Here is an 18,896-nt window from a genome sequence, read left to right on the forward strand (position 1 = left end):
CTATAACCAGGTAAGTTAATAAAAAGGTTTCCTAACTGTTTTGGCTTACTGAAAAAAATCATGTGTTGGTAATGTAAAAAGACCTACATGACATGATATAAGCAGGTGGTCTCAAATTAATCTACTAAAGAGGCTCAACACTGTTTAGCTGCCAAAAGCAGTTGGAATTGGGCCGAAACAGTGTGGTAAGTCTTTAGGTGATGACTATTGTGTCTGTTTGACCTCTCCCAAATGTCTGTATCGGCAATAAAAAGAAAAAGTTTCCAATTTAAATAGCTAGAGAATAAAAACAATTTGCCAGTAAAGGGAAAAAACCTACAGCACCTGGTGTTCTCATATGGTCTCCCACCCAAGTACTAACCAGGCCCAACACTGCTTAGCTTCCAAAATCAGACGAGATTGGGCGTATCCAATATGGTATGGCTGTAGGTGAGATACAGGCACTATTTTGCCCTCTTCTACTTCTATAACCAGGTAAGCTAATAAAAATGTTTCCTAACTGTTTTGGCTTACTGAAAAAAATCATGTGTTGGTAATGTAAAAAGACCTACAGGACATGATATAAGCAGGTGGTCTCAAATTAATCTACTAAAGAGGCTCAACACTGTTTAGCTGCCAAAAGCAGTTGGAATTGGGCCGAAACAGTGTGGTAAGTCTTTAGGTGATGGCTATTGTGCCTGTTTGACCTCTCCCAAATGTCTGTATCGGCAATAAAAAGAAAAAGTTTCCAATTTAAATAGCTAGAGAATAAAAACAATTTGCCAGTAATGGGAAAAAACCTACAGCACCTGGTGTTCCCATATGGTCTCCCACCCAAGTACTAACCAGGCCCAACACTGCTTAGCTTCCAAGATCAGACGAGATTAGGCATATCCAATGTGGTATGGCTGTAGGCGAGATACAGGCACTTTTTTGCCCTCTTCTACTTCTATAACCAGGTAAGTTAATAAAAAAGTTTCCTAACTGTTTTGGCTTACTGAAAAAAATCATGTGTTGGTAATGTAAAAAGACCTACAGGACATGATATAAGCAGGTGGTCTCAAATTAATCTACTAAAGAGGCTCAACACTGTTTAGCTGCCAAAAGCAGTTGGAATTGGGCCGAAACAGTGTGGTAAGTCTTTAGGTGATGACTATTGTGTCTGTTTGACCTCTCCCAAATGTCTGTATCGGCAATAAAAAGAAAAAGTTTCCAATTTAAATAGCTAGAGAATAAAAACAATTTGCCAGTAATGGGAAAAAACCTACAGCACCTGGTGTTCCCATATGGTCTCCCACCCAAGTACTAACCAGGCCCAACACTGCTTAGCTTCCAAGATCAGACGAGATTAGGCATATCCAATGTGGTATGGCTGTAGGTGAGATACAGGCACTTTTTTGCCCTCTTCTACTTCTATAACCAGGTAAGTTAATAAAAAAGTTTCCTAACTGTTTTGGCTTACTGAAAAAAATCATGTGTTGGTAATGTAAAAAGACCTCCATGACATGATATAAGCAGGTGGTCTCAAATTAATCTACTAAAGAGGCTCAACACTGTTTAGCTGCCAAAAGCAGTTGGAATTGGGCCGAAACAGTGTGGTAAGTCTTTAGGTGATGACTATTGTGTCTGTTTGACCTCTCCCAAATGTCTGTATCGGCAATAAAAAGAAAAAGTTTCCAATTTAAATAGCTAGAGAATAAAAACAATTTGCCAGTAATGGAAAAAATCCTACAGCACCAGGTGTTCCCATGTGGTCTCCCACCCAAGTACTAACCAGGCCCAACACTGCTTAGCTTCCAAGATCAGACGAGATTGGGCGTATCCAATGTGGTATGGCTGTAGGTGAAATGCAAGCACTTTTTTGCCCTCTTCTACTTCTATAACCAGGTCAGCTAATAAAAAAGTTTCCTAACAGTTTTGGCTTACTGAAAAAAATCATGTCTTGGTAATGTAAAAAGACCTACAGGACATGATATAAGCAGGTGGTCTTAAATTAATCTACTAAAGAGGCTCAACACTGTTTAGCTGCCAAAAGCAGTTGGAATTGGGCCGAAACAGTGTGGTAAGTTTTTAGGTGATGGCTATTGTGTCTGTTTGACCTCTTCCAAATGTCTGTATCGGCAATAAAAAGAAAAAGTTTCCAATTTAAATAGCTAGAGAATCAAAACAATTTTCCAGTAATGGGAAAAAACCTACAGCACCTGGTGTTCCCATGTGGTCTCCCACCTAAGTACTAACCAGGCCCAACACTGCTTAGCTTCCAAGATCAGACGAGATTGGGCGAGATACAGGCACTTTTTTGCCCTCTTCTACTTCTATAACCAGGTAAGTTAATAAAAAAGTTTCCTAACTGTTTTGGCTTACTGAAAAAAATCATGTGTTGGTAATGTAAAAAGACCTACATGACATGATATAAGCAGGTGGTCTCAAATTAATCTACTAAAGAGGCTCAACACTGTTTAGCTGCCAAAAGCAGTTGGAATTGGGCCGAAACAGTGTGGTAAGTCTTTAGGTGATGACTATTGTGTCTGTTTGACCTCTCCCAAATGTCTGTATCGGCAATAAAAAGAAAAAGTTTCCAATTTAAATAGCTAGAGAATAAAAACAATTTGCCAGTAAAGGGAAAAAACCTACAGCACCTGGTGTTCTCATATGGTCTCCCACCCAAGTACTAACCAGGCCCAACACTGCTTAGCTTCCAAAATCAGACGAGATTGGGCGTATCCAATGTGGTATGGCTGTAGGTGAGATACAGGCACTATTTTGCCCTCTTCTACTTCTATAACCAGGTAAGCTAATAAAAATGTTTCCTAACTGTTTTGGCTTACTGAAAAAAATCATGTGTTGGTAATGTAAAAAGACCTACAGGACATGATATAAGCAGGTGGTCTCAAATTAATCTACTAAAGAGGCTCAACACTGTTTAGCTGCCAAAAGCAGTTGGAATTGGGCCGAAACAGTGTGGTAAGTCTTTAGGTGATGGCTATTGTGTCTGTTTGACCTCTCCCAAATGTCTGTATCGGCAATAAAAAGAAAAAGTTTCCAATTTAAATAGCTAGAGAATAAAAACAATTTGCCAGTAATGGGAAAAAACCTACAGCACCTGGTGTTCCCATATTGTCTCCCACCCAAGTACTAACCAGGCCCAACACTGCTTAGCTTCCAAGATCAGACGAGATTAGGCATATCCAATGTTGTATGGCTGTAGGAGAGATACAGGCACTTTTTTGCCCTCTTCTACTTCTATAACCAGGTAAGTTAATAAAAAAGTTTCCTAACTGTTTTGGCTTACTGAAAAAAATCATGTGTTGGTAATGTAAAAAGACCTACAGGACATGATATAAGCAGGTGGTCTCAAATTAATCTACTAAAGAGGCTCAACACTGTTTAGCTGCCAAAAGCAGTTGGAATTGGGCCGAAACAGTGTGGTAAGTCTTTAGGTGATGGCTATTGTGTCTGTTTGACCTCTCCCAAATGTCTGTATCGGCAATAAAAAGAAAAAGTTTCCAATTTAAATAGCTAGAGAATAAAAACAATTTGCCAGTAATGGGAAAAAACCTACAGCACCTGGTGTTCCCATATGGTCTCCCACCCAAGTACTAACCAGGCCCAACACTGCTTAGCTTCCAAAATCAGACGAGATTGGGCGTATCCAATGTGGTATGGCTGTAGGTGAGATACAGGCACTATTTTGCCCTCTTCTACTTCTATAACCAGGTAAGCTAATAAAAATGTTTCCTAACTGTTTTGACTTACTGAAAAAAATCATGTGTTGGTAATGTAAAAAGACCTACAGGACATGATATAAGCAGGTGGTCTCAAATTAATCTACTAAAGAGGCTCAACACTGTTTAGCTGCCAAAAGCAGTTGGAATTGGGCCGAAACAGTGTGGTAAGTCTTTAGGTGATGGCTATTGTGTCTGTTTGACCTCTCCCAAATGTCTGTATCGGCAATAAAAAGAAAAAGTTTCCAATTTAAATAGCTAGAGAATAAAAACAATTTGCCAGTAATGGGAAAAAACCTACAGCACCTGGTGTTCCCATATGGTCTCCCACCCAAGTACTAACCAGGCCCAACACTGCTTAGCTTCCAAGATCAGACGAGATTAGGCATATCCAATGTGGTATGGCTGTAGGTGAGATACAGGCACTTTTTTGCCCTCTTCTACTTCTATAACCAGGTAAGTTAATAAAAAAGTTTCCTAACTGTTTTGGCTTACTGAAAAAAATCATGTGTTGGTAATGTAAAAAGACCTACAGGACATGATATAAGCAGGTGGTCTCAAATTAATCTACTAAAGAGGCTCAACACTGTTTAGCTGCCAAAAGCAGTTGGAATTGGGCCGAAACAGTGTGGTAAGTCTTTAGGTGATGGCTATTGTGTCTGTTTGACCTCTCCCAAATGTCTGTATCGGCAATAAAAAGAAAAAGTTTCCAATTTAAATAGCTAGAGAATAAAAACAATTTGCCAGTAATGGGAAAAAACCTACAGCACCTGGTGTTCCCATATGGTCTCCCACCCAAGTACTAACCAGGCCCAACACTGCTTAGCTTCCAAGATCAGACGAGATCAGGCATTTCCAATGTGGTATGGCTGTAGGTGAGATACAGGCACTTTTTTGCCCTCTTCTACTTCTATAACCAGGTACGTTAATAAAAAAGTTTCCTAACTGTATTGGCTTACTGAAAAAAATCATGTGTTGGTAATGTAAAAAGACCTACATGACATGATATAAGCAGGTGGTCTCAAATTAATCTACTAAAGAGGCTCAACACTGTTTAGCTGCCAAAAGCAGTTGGAATTGGGCTGAAACAGTGTGGTAAGTCTTTAGGTGATGGCTATTGTGTCTGTTTGACCTCTCCCAAATGTCTGTATCGGCAATAAAAAGAAAAAGTTTCCAATTTAAATAGCTAGAGAATAAAAACAATTTGCCAGTAATGGGAAAAAACCTACAGCACCTGGTGTTCCCATATGGTCTCCCACCCAAGTACTAACCAGGCCCAACACTGCTTAGTTTCCAAGATCAGACGAGATTGGGCGTATCCAATGTGGTATGGCTGTAGGTGAGATGCAGGCACTATTTTGCCCTCTTCTACTTCTATAACCAGGTAAGCTAAGAAAAATGTTTCCTAACTGTTTTGGCTTACTGAAAAAAATCATGTGTTGGTAATGTAAAAAGACCTACAGGACATGATATAAGCAGGTGGTCTCAAATTAATCTACTAAAGAGGCTCAACACTGTTTAGCTGCCAAAAGCAGTTGGAATTGGGCCTAAACAGTGTGGTAAGTTTTTAGGTGATGGCTATTGTGTCTGTTTGACCTCTTCCAAATGTCTGTACTGGCAATAAAAAAAAGTTTCCAATTTAAATAGCTAGAGAATAAAAACAATTTGCCAGTAATGGAAAAAATCCTACAGCACCGGGTGTTCCCATATGGTCTCCCACCCAAGTACTAACCAGGCCCAACACTGCTTAGCGTCCAAGATCAGACGAGATTGGGCGTATCCAATGTGGTATGGCTGTAGTTGAAATACAAGCACTTTTTTGCCCTCTTCTACTTCTATAACCAGGTAAGTTAATAAAAAAGTTTCCTAACTGTATTGGCTTACTGAAAAAAATCATGTGTTGGTAATGTAAAAAGACCTACATGACATGATATAAGCAGGTGGTCTCAAATTAATCTACTAAAGAGGCTCAACACTGTTTAGCTGCCAAAAGCAGTTGGAATTGGGCCGAAACAGTGTGGTAAGTCTTTAGGTGATGGCTATTGTGTCTGTTTGACCTCTCCCAAATGTCTGTATCGGCAATAAAAAGAAAAAGTGGTACTCTTTACCTAGAAGGGCGCCCGTCGTGGTGATCGCGGTTACATTTATGTCTGGCCGCGACGCGACCGACGCGATGCCCGCGAATTCCCATTGAAACCCATGTTAAACATGGAAATCGCGTCGGTCGCGTCGCGGCCGGCCATAAATGTACCCGCGATGCCCGCGACGCGATGCACCCGATTTCCCATAGGAATCAATGTTAAATGGCCCGACCGACGCGATTTTACTGTTAAATGCCTCAATGGACCCGATGTGGCCATAGGAAACAATGTTAAATGGGCCTTAGAGCCCAAATAGTTACCCTGAACTCTGAAATGGCCCCCCCAATTGTTTACGCCACCCCACGATCAACGTCAACCCGAAGCGTGGCGAGCGTAGCGAGCCCGCGAGGGGCGGCGGTACGCGTCCTCCGACCTTTTCATGCCCTACTATCCACGTCGGCGTGGAGTTGAGAATAGAATAGTGTGGCGAGCGCAGTGATCCACCGAGCCCGAAGCGTGGCGAGCGCAGCGAGCCCCGCGAGGGGACGCGGATACCTTCACAGCTTTACGCGTCCCCTCACGGGCTTCACAGGTGTCCATGGCGACGCGGACACCTGTGAAGCCCGCGAAGGGACGCGTTTACCTGTGAAGGTATCCGCGTCCCCTCGCGAGGCTCGCTGCGCTCGCCACGCTTCGGGCTCGGTGGCTCGCTGCGCTCGCCACACTATTCTATTCTCAACTCTACGCCGACGTGGATAGTGGGGGTATGAAAAGGTCGGAGGACGCGTATTGCCGACCCTCGCGGGCTCGCTGCGCTCGCCGCGCTTCGGGTTGACATTGATCGTGGGGTGGCGTAAACAATTGGGGGGGCCATTTCAGACTTCAGGGTAACTATTTGGGCTCTAAGGCCCATTTAACATTGTTTCCTATGGTAAAATCGGGTCCATTCAGCCATTTAACATGAAAATCGTGTCCATCGGGCCTTTTAACATTGATTCCTATGGCAAATCGTGGGCATCGCGTCGCGGCCATCGTGTGCACATTTATGGCCGGCCGCGACGCGACCGACGCGATGTCCATGTTTAACATTGTTTTCAATGGGGAAATCGTGGACATCGCGTCGGTCGCGTCGCGGCCGGGCATCTTTAGCCCGCATACGACGCGACCGACGCGATTTTTTACCTCACGATGCCCACGATCAACATCGCTGGCGCCCTTCTAGGTAAAGAGTACCGAAAAAGTTTCCAATTTAAATAGCTAGAGAATAAAAAAATTTTTGCCAGTAATGGGAAAAAACCTACAGCACCTGGTGTTCCCATATGGTCTCCCACCCAAGTACTAACCAGGCCCAACACTGCTTAGCTTCCAAGGTCAGACGAGATTAGGCATATCCAATGTGGTATGGCTGTAGGTGAGATACAGTCACTTTTTTGCCCTCTTCTACTTCTATAACCAGGTAAGTTAATAAAAAAGTTTCCTAACTGTTTTGGCTTACTGAAAAAAATCATGTGTTGGTAATGTAAAAAGACCTACAGGACATGATATAAGCAGGTGGTCTCAAATTAATCTACTAAAGAGGCTCAACACTGTTTAGCTGCCAAAAGCAGTTGGAATTGGGCCGAAACAGTGTGGTAAGTTTTTAGGTGATGGCTATTGTGTCTGTTTGACCTCTTCCAAATGTCTGTATCGGCAATAAAAAGAAAAAGTTTCCAATTTAAATAGCTAGAGAATCAAAACAATTTGCCAGTAATGGGAAAAAACCTACAGCACCTGGTGTTCCTATGTGGTCTCCCACCTAAGTACTAACCAGGCCCAACACTGCTTAGCTTCCAAGATCAGACGAGATTGGGCGTATCCAATGTGGTATGGCTGTAGGTGAGATACAGGCACTTTTTTGCCCTCTTCTACTTCTATAACCAGGTAAGTTAATAAAAAAGTTTCCTAACTGTATTGGCTTACTGAAAAAAATCATGTGTTGGTAATGTAAAAAGACCTACATGACATGATATAAGCAGGTGGTCTCAAATTAATCTACTAAAGAGGCTCAACACTGTTTAGCTGCCAAAAGCAGTTGGAATTGGGCCAAAACAGTGTGGTAAGTCTTTAAGGTGATGGCTATTGTGTCTGTTTGACCTCTCCCAAATGTCTGTATCGGCAATAAAAAGAAAAAGTGGTACTCTTTACCTAGAAGGGCGCCCGTCGTGGTGATCGCGGGTACATTTATGTATGGCCGCGACGCGACCGACGCGATGCCCGCGATTTCCCATTGAAACCCATGTTAAACATGGAAATCGCGTCGGTCGCGTCGCGGCCGGCCATAAATGTACCCGCGATGCCCGCGACGCGATGCACCCGATTTCCCATAGGAATCAATGTTAAATGGCCCGACCGACGCGATTTTACTGTTAAATGCCTCAATGGACCCGATGTGGCCATAGGAAACAATGTTAAATGGGCCTTAGAGCCCAAATAGTTACCCTGAACTCTGAAATGGCCCCCCCAATTGTTTACGCCACCCCACGATCAACGTCAACCCGAAGCGTGGCGAGCGTAGCGAGCCCGCGAGGGGCGGCGGTACGCGTCCTCCGACCTTTTCATGCCCTACTATCCACGTCGGCGTGGAGTTGAGAATAGAGTAGTGTGGCGAGCGCAGCGAGCCACCGAGCCCGAAGCGTGGCGAGCGCAGCGAGCCCCGCGAGGGGACGCGGATACCTTCACAGCTATACGCGTCCCCTCGCGGGCTTCACAGGTGTCCATGGCGACGCGGACACCTGTGAAGCCCGCGAAGGGACGCGATTACCTGTGAAGGTATCCGCGTCCCCTCGCGGGGCTCGCTGCGCTCGCCACGCTTCGGGCTCGGTGGCTCGCTGCGCTCGCCACACTATTCTATTCTCAACTCCACGCCGACGTGGATAGTGGGGGTATGAAAAGGTCGGAGGACGCGTACCGACGCCCCTCGCGGGCTCGCTGCGCTCGCCACGCTTCGGGTTGACGTTGATCGTGGGGTGGCGTAAACAATTGGGGGGGCCATTTCAGAGTTCAGGGTAACTATTTGGGCTCTAAGGCCCATTTAACATTGTTTCCTATGGTAAAATCGGGTCCATTCAGCCATTTAACATGAAAATCGTGTCCATCGGGCCTTTTAACATTGATTCCTATGGCAAATCGTGGGCATCGCGTCGCGGCCATCGTGTGCACATTTATGGCCGGCCGCGACGCGACCGACGCGATGTCCATGTTTAACATTGTTTTCAATGGGGAAATCGTGGACATCGCGTCGGTCGCGTCGTGGCCGGGCATCTTTAGCCCGCATACGAGGTGACCGACGCGATTTTTTACCTCACGATGCCCACGATCAACATCGCTGGCGCCCTTCTAGGTAAAGAGTACCGAAAAAGTTTCCAATTTAAATAGCTAGAGAATAAAAACAATTTGCCAGTAATGGGAAAAAACCTACAGCACCTGGTGTTCCCATATGGTCTCCCACCCAAGTACTAACCAGGCCCAACACTGCTTAGCTTCCAAGATCAGACGAGATTAGGCATATCCAATGTGGTATGGCTGTAGGTGAGATACAGGCACTTTTTTGCCCTCTTCTACTTCTATAACCAGGTAAGTTAATAAAAAAGTTTCCTAACTGTTTTGGCTTACTGAAAAAAATCATGTGTTGGTAATGTAAAAAGACCTACAGGACATGATATAAGCAGGTGGTCTCAAATTAATCTACTAAAGAGGCTCAACACTGTTTAGCTGCCAAAAGCAGTTGGAATTGGGCCTAAACAGTGTGGTAAGTTTTTAGGTGATGGCTATTGTGTCTGTTTGACCTCTTCCAAATGTCTGTACTGGCAATAAAAAAAAGTTTCCAATTTAAATAGCTAGAGAATAAAAACAATTTGCCAGTAATGGAAAATATCCTACAGCACCGGGTGTTCCCATGTGGTCTCCCACCCAAGTACTAACCAGGCCCAACACTGCTTAGCTTCCAAGATCAGACGAGATTAGGCATATCCAATGTGGTATGGCTGTAGGTGAGATACAGGCACTTTTTTGCCCTCTTCTACTTCTATAACCAGGTAAGTTAATAAAAAAGTTTCCTAACTGTTTTGGCTTACTGAAAAAAATCATGTGTTGGTAATGTAAAAAGACCTACATGACATGATATAAGCAGGTGGTCTCAAATTAATCTACTAAAGAGGCTCAACACTGTTTAGCTGCCAAAAGCAGTTGGAATTGGGCCGAAACAGTGTGGTAAGTCTTTAGGTGATGACTATTGTGTCTGTTTGACCTCTCCCAAATGTCTGTATCGGCAATAAAAAGAAAAAGTTTCCAATTTAAATAGCTAGAGAATAAAAACAATTTGCCAGTAATGGGAAAAAACCTACAGCACCTGGTGTTCCCATATGGTCTCCCACCCAAGTACTAACCAGGCCCAACACTGCTTAGCTTCCAAGATCAGACGAGATTGGGCGTATCCAATGTGGTATGGCTGTAGGTGAGATACAGGCACTATTTTGCCCTCTTCTACTTCTATAACCAGGTAAGCTAATAAAAATGTTTCCTAACTGTTTTGGCTTACTGAAAAAAATCATGTGTTGGTAATGTAAAAAGACCTACAGGACATGATATAAGCAGGTGGTCTCAAATTAATCTACTAAAGAGGCTCAACACTGTTTAGCTGCCAAAAGCAGTTGGAATTGGGCCTAAACAGTGTGGTAAGTTTTTAGGTGATGGCTATTGTGTCTGTTTGACCTCTTCCAAATGTCTGTACTGGCAATAAAAAAAAGTTTCCAATTTAAATAGCTAGAGAATAAAAACAATTTGCCAGTAATGGAAAATATCCTGCAGCACCGGGTGTTCCCATGTGGTCTCCCACCCAAGTACTAACCAGGCCCAACACTGCTTAGCTTCCAAGATCAGACGAGATTGGGCGTATCCAATGTGGTATGGCTGTAGGTGAAAGACAGGCACTTTTTTGCCCTCTTCTACTTCTATAACCAGGTAAGCTAATAAAAAAGTTTCCTAACAGTTTTGGCTTACTGAAAAAAATCATGTGTTGGTAATGTAAAAAGACCTACAGGACATGATATAAGCAGGTGGTCTCAAATTAATCTACTAAAGAGGCTCAACACTGTTTAGCTGACAAAAGCAGTTGGAATTGGGCCTAAACAGTGTGGTAAGTTTTTAGGTGATGGCTATTGTGTCTGTTTGACCTCTTCCAAATGTCTGTATCGGCAATAAAAAGAAAAAGTTTCCAATTTAAATAGCTAGAGAATCAAAACAATTTGCCAGTAATGGGAAAAAACCTACAGCACCTGGTGTTCTCATGTGGTCTCCCACCTAAGTACTAACAAGGCCCAACACTGCTTAGCTTCCAAGATCAGACGAGATTAGGCATATCCAATGTGGTATGGCTGTAGGTGAGATACAGGCACTTTTTTGCCCTCTTCTACTTCTATAACAAGGTAAGTTAATAAAAAAGTTTCCTAACTGTATTGGCTTACTGAAAAAAATCATGTGTTGGTAATGTAAAAAGACCTACATGACATGATATAAGCAGGTGGTCTCAAATTAATCTACTAAAGAGGCTCAACACTGTTTAGCTGCCAAAAGCAGTTGGAATTGGGCCGAAACAGTGTGGTAAGTCTTTAGGTGATGGCTATTGTGTCTGTTTGACCTCTCCCAAATGTCTGTATCGGCAATAAAAAGAAAAAGTTTCCAATTTAAATAGCTAGAGAATAAAAAAATTTGCCAGTAATGGGAAAAAACCTACAGCACCTCGTGTTCCCATATGGTCTCCCACCCAAGTGCTAACCAGGCCCAACACTGCTTAGCTTCCAAGATCAAACGAGATTAGGCATATCCAATGTGGTATGGCTGTAGGTGAGATACAGGCACTTTTTTGCCCTCTTCTACTTCTATAACCAGGTAAGTTAATAAAAAAGTTTCCTAACTGTTTTGGCTTACTGAAAAAAATCATGTGTTGGTAATGTAAAAAGACCTACATGACATGATATAAGCAGGTGGTCTCAAATTAATCTACTAAAGAGGCTCAACACTGTTTAGCTGCCAAAAGCAGTTGGAATTGGGCTGAAACAGTGTGGTAAGTCTTTAGGTGATGACTATTGTGTCTGTTTGACCTCTCCCAAATGTCTGTATCGGCAATAAAAAGAAAAAGTTTCCAATTTAAATAGCTAGAGAATAAAAACAATTTGCCAGTAATGGGAAAAAAACTACAGCACCTGGTGTTCCCGTGTGGTCTCCCACCCAAGTACTAACCAGGCCCAACACTGTTTAGCTTCCAAGATCAGACGAGATTGGGCGTATCCAATGTGGTATGGCTGTAGGTGAAATACAAGCACTTTTTTGCCCTCTTCTACTTCTATAACCAGGTAAGCTAATAAAAAAGTTTCCTAACAGTTTTGGCTTACTGAAAAAAATCATGTGTTGGTAATGTAAAAAGACCTACAGGACATGATATAAGCAGGTGGTCTCAAATTAATCTACTAAAGAGGCTCAACACTGTTTAGCTGCCAAAAGCAGTTGGAATTGGGCCGAAACAGTGTGGTAAGTCTTTAGGTGATGGCTATTGTGTCTGTTTGACCTCTCCCAAATGTCTGTATCGGCAATAAAAAGAAAAAGTTTCCAATTTAAATAGCTAGAGAATAAAAACAATTTGCCAGTAATGGGAAAAAACCTACAGCACCTGGTGTTCCCGTGTGGTCTCCCACCCAAGTACTAACCAGGCCCAACACTGTTTAGCTTCCAAGATCAGACGAGATTGGGCGTATCCAATGTGGTATGGCTGTAGGTGAAATACAAGCACTTTTTTGCCCTCTTCTACTTCTATAACCAGGTAAGCTAATAAAAAAGTTTCCTAACAGTTTTGGCTTACTGAAAAAAATCATGTGTTGGTAATGTAAAAAGACCTACAGGACATGATATAAGCAGGTGGTCTCAAATTAATCTACTAAAGAGGCTCAACACTGTTTAGCTGCCAAAAGCAGTTGGAATTGGGCCGAAACAGTGTGGTAAGTTTTTAGGTGATGGCTATTGTGTCTGTTTGACCTCTTCCAAATGTCTGTATCGGCAATAAAAAGAAAAAGTTTCCAATTTAAATAGCTAGAGAATCAAAACAATTTGCCAGTAATGGGAAAAAACCTACAGCACCTGGTGTTCCCATGTGGTCTCCCACCTAAGTACTAACCAGGCCCAACACTGCTTAGCTTCCAAGATCAGACGAGATTGGGCATATCCAATGTGGTATGGCTGTAGGTGAGATACAGGCACTTTTTTGCCCTCTTCTACTTCTATAACCAGGTAAGTTAATAAAAAAGTTTCCTAACTGTTTTGGCTTACTGAAAAAAATCATGTGTTGGTAATGTAAAAAGACCTACATGACATTACATAAGCAGGTGGTCTCAAATTAATCTACTAAAGAGGCTCAACACTGTTTAGCTGCCAAAAGCAGTTGGAATTGGGCCGAAACAGTGTGGTAAGTCTTTAGGTGATGACTATTGTGTCTGTTTGACCTCTCCCAAATGTCTGTATCGGCAAAAAAAAGAAAAAGTTTCCAATTTAAATAGCTAGAGAATAAAAACAATTTGCCAGTAATGGGAAAAAACCTACAGCACCTGGTGTTCTCATATGGTCTCCCACCCAAGTACTAACCAGGCCCAACACTGCTTAGCTTCCAAAATCAGACGAGATTGGGCGTATCCAATGTGGTATGGCTGTAGGTGAGATACAGGCACTATTTTGCCCTCTTCTACTTCTATAACCAGGTAAGCTAATAAAAATGTTTCCTAACTGTTTTGGCTTACTGAAAAAAATCATGTGTTGGTAATGTAAAAAGACCTACAGGACATGATATAAGCAGGTGGTCTCAAATTAATCTACTAAAGAGGCTCAACACTGTTTAGCTGCCAAAAGCAGTTGGAATTGGGCCTAAACAGTGTGGTAAGTTTTTAGGTGATGGCTATTGTGTCTGTTTGACCTCTTCCAAATGTCTGTACTGGCAATAAAGAGAAAAAAGTTTCCAATTTAAAAAGCTAGAGAATAAAAACAATTTGCCAGTAATGGAAAAAATCCTACAGCACCGGGTGTTTCCATGTGGTCTCCCACCCAAGTACTAACCAGGCCCAACACTGTTTAGCTTCCAAGATCAGACGAGATTGGGCGTATCCAATGTGGTATGGCTGTAGGTGAAATACAAGCACTTTTTTGTCCTCTTCTACTTCTATAACCAGGTAAGCTAATAAAAAAGTTTCCTAACAGTTTTGGCTTACTGAAAAAAATCATGTGTTGGTAATGTAAAAAGACCTACAGGACATGATATAAGCAGGTGGTCTCAAATTTATCTACTAAAGAGGCTCAACACTGTTTAGCTGCCAAAAGCAGTTGGAATTTGGCCGAAACAGTGTGGTAAGTTTTTAGGTGATGGCTATTGTGTCTGTTTGACCTCTTCCAAATGTCTGTATCGGCAAAAAAAAGAAAAAGTTTCCAATTTAAATAGCTAGAGAATCAAAACAATTTGCCAGTAATGGGAAAAAATCTACAGCACCTGGTGTTCCCATGTGGTCTTCCACCTAAGTACTAACCAGGCACAACACTGCTTAGCTTCCAAGATCAGACGAGATTGGGCGTATCCAATGTGGTATGGCTGTAGGTGAGATACAGGCACTTTTTTGCCCTCTTCTACTTCTATAACCAGGTAAGTTAATAAAGAAGTTTCCTAACTGTATTGGCTTACTGAAAAAAATCATGTGTTGGTAATGTAAAAAGACCTACATGACATGATATAAGCAGGTGGTCTCAAATTAATCTACTAAAGAGGCTCAACACTGTTTAGCTGCCAAAAGCAGTTGGAATTGGGCCGAAACAGTGTGGTAAGTCTTTAGGTGATGACTATTGTGTCTGTTTGACCTCTCCCAAATGTCTGTATCGGCAATAAAAAGAAAAAGTTTCCAATTTAAATAGCTAGAGAATAAAAACAATTTGCCAGTAATGGGAAAAAACCTACAGCACCTGGTGTTCCCATATGGTTTCCCACCCAAGTACTAACCAGGCCCAACACTGCTTAGCTTCCAAGATCAGACGAGATTAGGCATATCCAATGTGGTATGGCTGTAGGTGAGATACAGGCACTTTTTTGCCCTCTTCTACTTCTATAACCAGGTAAGTTAATAAAAAAGTTTCCTAACTGTTTTGGCTTACTGAAAAAAATCATGTGTTGGTAATGTAAAAAGACCTACATGACATGATATAAGCAGGTGGTCTCAAATTAATCTACTAAAGAGGCTCAACACTGTTTAGCTGCCAAAAGCAGTTGGAATTGGGCCGAAACAGTGTGGTAAGTCTTTAGGTGATGACTATTGTGTCTGTTTGACCTCTCCCAAATGTCTGTATCGGCAATAAAAAGAAAAAGTTTCCAATTTAAATAGCTAGAGAATAAAAACAAATTGCCAGTAATGGGAAAAAACCTACAGCACCTGGTGTTCCCATATGGTCTCCCACCCAAGTACTAACCAGGCCCAACACTGCTTAGCTTCCAAGATCAGACGAGATTGGGCGTATCCAATGTGGTATGGCTGTAGGTGAGATACCGGCACTATTTTGCCCTCTTCTACTTATATAACCAGGTAAGCTAATAAAAATGTTTCCTAACTGTTTTGGCTTACTGAAAAAAATCATGTGTTGGTAATGTAAAAAGACCTACAGGACATGATATAAGCAGGTGGTCTCAAATTAATCTACTAAAGAGGCTCAACACTGTTTAGCTGCCAAAAGCAGTTGGAATTGGGCCTAAACAGTGTGGTAAGTTTTTAGGTGATGGCTATTGTGTCTGTTTGACCTCTTCCAAATGTCTGTACTGGCAATAAAAAAAAGTTTCCAATTTAAATAGCTAGAGAATAAAAACAATTTGCCAGTAATGGAAAAAATCCTACAGCACCGGGTGTTCCCATGTGGTCTCCCACCCAAGTACTAACCAGGCCCAACACTGCTTAGCTTCCAAGATCAGACGAGATTGGGCATATCCAATGTGGTATGGCTGTAGGTGAAACACAATCACTTTTTTGCCCTCTTCTACTTCTATAACCAGGTAAGCTAATAAAAAAGTTTCCTAACAGTTTTGGCTTACTGAAAAAAATCATGTGTTGGTAATGTAAAAATACCTACAGGACATGATATAAGCAGGTGGTCTCAAATTAATCTACTAAAGAGGCTCAACACTGTTTAGCTGCCAAAAGCAGTTGGAATTGGGCCGAAAAAGTGTGGTAAGTTTTTAGGTGATGGCTATTGTGTCTGTTTGACCTCTTCCAAATGTCTGTATCGGCAATAAAAAGAAAAAGTTTCCAATTTAAATAGCTAGAGAAACAAAACAATTTGCCAGTAATGGGAAAAAACCAACAGCACCTGGTGTTCCCATGTGGTCTCCCACCTAAGTACTAACCAGGCCCAACACTGCTTAGCTTCCAAGATCAGACGAGATTGGGCGTATCCAATGTGGTATGGCTGTAGGTGAGATACAGGCACTTTTTTGCCCTCTTCTACTTCTATAACCAGGTAAGTTAATAAAAAAGTTTCCTAACTGTATTGGCTTACTGAAAAAAATCATGTGTTGGTAATGTAAAAAGACCTACATGACATGATATAAGCAGGTGGTCTCAAATTAATCTACTAAAGAGGCTCAACACTGTTTAGCTGCCAAAAGCAGTTGGAATTGGGTCGAAACAGTGTGGTAAGTCTTTAGGTGATGACTATTGTGTCTGTTTGACCTCTCCCAAATGTCTGTATCGGCAATAAAAAGAAAAAGTTTCCAATTTAAATAGCTAGAGAATAAAAACAATTTGCCATTAATGGGAAAAAACCTACAGCACCTGGTGTTCCCATATGGTCTCCCACCCAAGTACTAACCAGGCCCAACACTGCTTAGCTTCCAAGATCAGACGAGATTGGGCGTATCCAATGTGGTATGGCTGTAGGTGAGATACAGGCACTATTTTGCCCTCTTCTACTTCTATAACCAGGTAAGCTAATAAAAATGTTTCCTAACTGTTTTGGCTTACTGAAAAAAATCATGTGTTGGTAATGTAAAAAGACCTACAGGACATGATATAAGCAGGTGGTCTCAAATTAATCTACTAAAGAGGCTCAACACTGTTTAGCTGCCAAAAGCAGTTGGAAATGGGCCTAAACAGTGTGGTAAGTTTTTAGGTGATGGCTATTGTGTCTGTTTGACCTCTTCCAAATGTCTGTACTGGCAATAAAAAAAAGTTTCCAATTTACATAGCTAGAGAATAAAAACAATTTGCCAGTAATGGAAAAAAATCCTACAGCACCGGGTGTTCCCATGTGGTCTCCCACCCAAGTACTAACCAGGCCCAACACTGCTTAGCTTCCAAGATCAGACGAGATTGGGCGTATCCAATGTCGTATGGCTGTAGGTGAGATACAGGCACTTTTTTGCCCTCTTCTACTTCTATAACCAGGTAAGTTAATAAAGAAGTTTCCTAACTGTATTGGCTTACTGAAAAAAATCATGTGTTGGTAATGTAAAAAGACCTACATGACATGATATAAGCAGGTGGTCTCAAATTAATCTACTAAAGAGGCTCAACACTGCCAAAAGCAGTTGGAATTGGGCCGAAACAGTGTGGTAAGTCTTTAGGTGATGACTATTGTGTCTGTTTGACCTCTCCCAAATGTCTGTATCGGCAATAAAAAGAAAAAGTTTCCAATTTAAATAGCTAGAGAATAAAAACAATTTGCCAGTAATGGGAAAAAACCTACAGCACCTGGTGTTCCCATATGGTCTCCCACCCAAGTACTAACCAGGCCCAACACTGCTTAGCTTCCAAGATCAGAAGAGATTAGGCATATCCAATGTGGTATGGCTTCAGGTGAGATACAGGCACTTTTTTGCCCTCTTCTACTTCTATAACCAGGTAAGTTAATAAAAAAGTTTCCTAACTGTTTTGTCTTACTGAAAAAAATCATGTGTTGGTAATGTAAAAAGACCTACATGACATGATATAAGCAGGTGGTCTCAAATTAATCTACTAAAGAGGCTCAACACTGTTTAGCTGCCAAAAGCAGTTGGAATTGGGCCTAAACAGTGTGGTAAGTTTTTAGGTGATGGCTATTGTGTCTGTTTGACCTCTTCCAAATGTCTGTACTGGCAATAAAAAAAAGTTTCCAATTTAAATAGCTAGAGAATAAAAACAATTTGCCAGTAATGGAAAAAATCCTACAGCACCGGGTGTTCCCATGTGGTCTCCCACCCAAGTTCTAACCAGGACCAACACTGCTTAGCTTCCAAGATCAGACGAGATTGGGCGTATCCAATGTGGTATGGCTGTAGGTGAAATACAATCACTTTTTTGCCCTCTTCTACTTCTATAACCAGGTAAGCTAATAAAAAAGTTTCCTAACAGTTTTGGCTTACTGAAAAAAATCATGTGTTGGTAATGTAAAAATACCTACAGGACATGATATAAGCAGGTGGTCTCAAATTAATCTACTAAAGAGGCTCAACACTGTTTAGCTGCCAAAAGCAGTTGGAATTGGGCCGAAACAGTGTGGTAAGTTTTTAGGTGATGGCTATTGTGTCTGTTTGACCTCTCCTAAATGTCTGTATCGGCAATAAAAAGAAAAAGTTTCCAATTTAAATAGCTAGAGAATAAAAACAATTTGCCAGTAATGGGAAAAAACCTACAGCACCTGGTGTTCCCATGTGGTCTCCCACCTAAGTACTAACCAGGCCCAACACTGCTTAGCTTCCAAGATCAGACGAGATTGGGCGTATCCAATGTGGTATGGCTGTAGGTGAGATACAGGCACTTTTTTGCCCTCTTCTACTTCTATAACCAGGTAAGTTAATAAAAAAGTTTCCTAACTGTATTGGCTTACTGAAAAAAATCATGTGTTGGTAATGTAAAAAGACCTACATGACATGATATAAGCAGGTGGTCTCAAATTAATCTACTAAAGAGGCTCAACACTGTTTAGCTGCCAAAAGCAGTTGGAATTGGGCCGAAACAGTGTGGTAAGTCTTTAGGTGATGACTATTGTGTCTGTTTGACCTCTCCCAAATGTCTGTATCGGCAATAAA

The 18,896-nt window shown here is 41.8% G+C and overlaps 30 non-coding genes and 4 pseudogenes across 30 annotated transcripts; all 34 read right to left on the minus strand.

The window, feature by feature from the left end:
• Positions 1 to 312: 312 nt before the first annotated feature.
• LOC146033655 (5S ribosomal RNA) lies at positions 313 to 431 on the minus strand. The gene has a single exon (XR_014459065.1). It is a non-coding gene; the product is annotated as a 5S ribosomal RNA (ribosomal RNA).
• Positions 432 to 776: 345 nt separating this feature from the next.
• LOC146033501 (5S ribosomal RNA) lies at positions 777 to 895 on the minus strand. Its single transcript, XR_014458910.1, has one exon. It is a non-coding gene; the product is annotated as a 5S ribosomal RNA (ribosomal RNA).
• A 345-nt stretch (positions 896 to 1,240) lies between these two features.
• On the minus strand, positions 1,241 to 1,359 carry LOC146032880 (5S ribosomal RNA). Its single transcript, XR_014458294.1, has one exon. It is a non-coding gene; the product is annotated as a 5S ribosomal RNA (ribosomal RNA).
• Positions 1,360 to 1,704: 345 nt separating this feature from the next.
• On the minus strand, positions 1,705 to 1,823 carry LOC146031347 (5S ribosomal RNA). Its single transcript, XR_014456814.1, has one exon. It is a non-coding gene; the product is annotated as a 5S ribosomal RNA (ribosomal RNA).
• A 783-nt stretch (positions 1,824 to 2,606) lies between these two features.
• On the minus strand, positions 2,607 to 2,725 carry LOC146032718 (5S ribosomal RNA). The gene has a single exon (XR_014458140.1). It is a non-coding gene; the product is annotated as a 5S ribosomal RNA (ribosomal RNA).
• A 345-nt stretch (positions 2,726 to 3,070) lies between these two features.
• Positions 3,071 to 3,189, minus strand: LOC146028913 (5S ribosomal RNA; annotated as a pseudogene).
• Positions 3,190 to 3,534: 345 nt separating this feature from the next.
• On the minus strand, positions 3,535 to 3,653 carry LOC146032200 (5S ribosomal RNA). Its single transcript, XR_014457643.1, has one exon. It is a non-coding gene; the product is annotated as a 5S ribosomal RNA (ribosomal RNA).
• Positions 3,654 to 3,998: 345 nt separating this feature from the next.
• Positions 3,999 to 4,117, minus strand: LOC146032881 (5S ribosomal RNA). Its single transcript, XR_014458295.1, has one exon. It is a non-coding gene; the product is annotated as a 5S ribosomal RNA (ribosomal RNA).
• Positions 4,118 to 4,462: 345 nt separating this feature from the next.
• LOC146033006 (5S ribosomal RNA) lies at positions 4,463 to 4,581 on the minus strand. The gene has a single exon (XR_014458417.1). It is a non-coding gene; the product is annotated as a 5S ribosomal RNA (ribosomal RNA).
• A 345-nt stretch (positions 4,582 to 4,926) lies between these two features.
• Positions 4,927 to 5,045, minus strand: LOC146032776 (5S ribosomal RNA). The gene has a single exon (XR_014458194.1). It is a non-coding gene; the product is annotated as a 5S ribosomal RNA (ribosomal RNA).
• Positions 5,046 to 5,387: 342 nt separating this feature from the next.
• LOC146034862 (5S ribosomal RNA) lies at positions 5,388 to 5,506 on the minus strand. Its single transcript, XR_014460266.1, has one exon. It is a non-coding gene; the product is annotated as a 5S ribosomal RNA (ribosomal RNA).
• Positions 5,507 to 7,079: 1,573 nt separating this feature from the next.
• On the minus strand, positions 7,080 to 7,198 carry LOC146033419 (5S ribosomal RNA). The gene has a single exon (XR_014458828.1). It is a non-coding gene; the product is annotated as a 5S ribosomal RNA (ribosomal RNA).
• A 345-nt stretch (positions 7,199 to 7,543) lies between these two features.
• Positions 7,544 to 7,662, minus strand: LOC146031643 (5S ribosomal RNA). Its single transcript, XR_014457106.1, has one exon. It is a non-coding gene; the product is annotated as a 5S ribosomal RNA (ribosomal RNA).
• A 1,573-nt stretch (positions 7,663 to 9,235) lies between these two features.
• LOC146032882 (5S ribosomal RNA) lies at positions 9,236 to 9,354 on the minus strand. The gene has a single exon (XR_014458296.1). It is a non-coding gene; the product is annotated as a 5S ribosomal RNA (ribosomal RNA).
• A 342-nt stretch (positions 9,355 to 9,696) lies between these two features.
• LOC146033971 (5S ribosomal RNA) lies at positions 9,697 to 9,815 on the minus strand. Its single transcript, XR_014459379.1, has one exon. It is a non-coding gene; the product is annotated as a 5S ribosomal RNA (ribosomal RNA).
• Positions 9,816 to 10,160: 345 nt separating this feature from the next.
• LOC146030675 (5S ribosomal RNA) lies at positions 10,161 to 10,279 on the minus strand. Its single transcript, XR_014456165.1, has one exon. It is a non-coding gene; the product is annotated as a 5S ribosomal RNA (ribosomal RNA).
• Positions 10,280 to 10,621: 342 nt separating this feature from the next.
• On the minus strand, positions 10,622 to 10,740 carry LOC146033675 (5S ribosomal RNA). Its single transcript, XR_014459083.1, has one exon. It is a non-coding gene; the product is annotated as a 5S ribosomal RNA (ribosomal RNA).
• Positions 10,741 to 11,085: 345 nt separating this feature from the next.
• Positions 11,086 to 11,204, minus strand: LOC146027362 (5S ribosomal RNA). The gene has a single exon (XR_014454766.1). It is a non-coding gene; the product is annotated as a 5S ribosomal RNA (ribosomal RNA).
• A 344-nt stretch (positions 11,205 to 11,548) lies between these two features.
• Positions 11,549 to 11,667, minus strand: LOC146028501 (5S ribosomal RNA; annotated as a pseudogene).
• A 345-nt stretch (positions 11,668 to 12,012) lies between these two features.
• LOC146032628 (5S ribosomal RNA) lies at positions 12,013 to 12,131 on the minus strand. The gene has a single exon (XR_014458054.1). It is a non-coding gene; the product is annotated as a 5S ribosomal RNA (ribosomal RNA).
• A 345-nt stretch (positions 12,132 to 12,476) lies between these two features.
• On the minus strand, positions 12,477 to 12,595 carry LOC146031440 (5S ribosomal RNA). Its single transcript, XR_014456907.1, has one exon. It is a non-coding gene; the product is annotated as a 5S ribosomal RNA (ribosomal RNA).
• Positions 12,596 to 12,940: 345 nt separating this feature from the next.
• LOC146031500 (5S ribosomal RNA) lies at positions 12,941 to 13,059 on the minus strand. The gene has a single exon (XR_014456966.1). It is a non-coding gene; the product is annotated as a 5S ribosomal RNA (ribosomal RNA).
• A 345-nt stretch (positions 13,060 to 13,404) lies between these two features.
• Positions 13,405 to 13,523, minus strand: LOC146032719 (5S ribosomal RNA). The gene has a single exon (XR_014458141.1). It is a non-coding gene; the product is annotated as a 5S ribosomal RNA (ribosomal RNA).
• A 346-nt stretch (positions 13,524 to 13,869) lies between these two features.
• On the minus strand, positions 13,870 to 13,988 carry LOC146034361 (5S ribosomal RNA). The gene has a single exon (XR_014459767.1). It is a non-coding gene; the product is annotated as a 5S ribosomal RNA (ribosomal RNA).
• A 345-nt stretch (positions 13,989 to 14,333) lies between these two features.
• LOC146027550 (5S ribosomal RNA) lies at positions 14,334 to 14,452 on the minus strand. Its single transcript, XR_014454947.1, has one exon. It is a non-coding gene; the product is annotated as a 5S ribosomal RNA (ribosomal RNA).
• A 345-nt stretch (positions 14,453 to 14,797) lies between these two features.
• On the minus strand, positions 14,798 to 14,916 carry LOC146033654 (5S ribosomal RNA). Its single transcript, XR_014459063.1, has one exon. It is a non-coding gene; the product is annotated as a 5S ribosomal RNA (ribosomal RNA).
• Positions 14,917 to 15,261: 345 nt separating this feature from the next.
• On the minus strand, positions 15,262 to 15,380 carry LOC146030676 (5S ribosomal RNA). The gene has a single exon (XR_014456166.1). It is a non-coding gene; the product is annotated as a 5S ribosomal RNA (ribosomal RNA).
• A 342-nt stretch (positions 15,381 to 15,722) lies between these two features.
• LOC146032977 (5S ribosomal RNA) lies at positions 15,723 to 15,841 on the minus strand. The gene has a single exon (XR_014458387.1). It is a non-coding gene; the product is annotated as a 5S ribosomal RNA (ribosomal RNA).
• A 345-nt stretch (positions 15,842 to 16,186) lies between these two features.
• Positions 16,187 to 16,305, minus strand: LOC146031949 (5S ribosomal RNA). Its single transcript, XR_014457400.1, has one exon. It is a non-coding gene; the product is annotated as a 5S ribosomal RNA (ribosomal RNA).
• A 345-nt stretch (positions 16,306 to 16,650) lies between these two features.
• On the minus strand, positions 16,651 to 16,769 carry LOC146030677 (5S ribosomal RNA). The gene has a single exon (XR_014456168.1). It is a non-coding gene; the product is annotated as a 5S ribosomal RNA (ribosomal RNA).
• A 343-nt stretch (positions 16,770 to 17,112) lies between these two features.
• On the minus strand, positions 17,113 to 17,231 carry LOC146034134 (5S ribosomal RNA). The gene has a single exon (XR_014459541.1). It is a non-coding gene; the product is annotated as a 5S ribosomal RNA (ribosomal RNA).
• Positions 17,232 to 17,568: 337 nt separating this feature from the next.
• LOC146027984 (5S ribosomal RNA) lies at positions 17,569 to 17,687 on the minus strand (annotated as a pseudogene).
• A 342-nt stretch (positions 17,688 to 18,029) lies between these two features.
• LOC146027983 (5S ribosomal RNA) lies at positions 18,030 to 18,148 on the minus strand (annotated as a pseudogene).
• Positions 18,149 to 18,493: 345 nt separating this feature from the next.
• LOC146030579 (5S ribosomal RNA) lies at positions 18,494 to 18,612 on the minus strand. The gene has a single exon (XR_014456069.1). It is a non-coding gene; the product is annotated as a 5S ribosomal RNA (ribosomal RNA).
• Positions 18,613 to 18,896: the final 284 nt, after the last annotated feature.

Source organism: Crinia signifera, chromosome 8 (assembly GCF_055691185.1).
Source record: "Crinia signifera chromosome 8, ASM5569118v1, whole genome shotgun sequence".
NCBI classification, from domain to species: domain Eukaryota; kingdom Metazoa; phylum Chordata; class Amphibia; order Anura; family Myobatrachidae; genus Crinia; species Crinia signifera.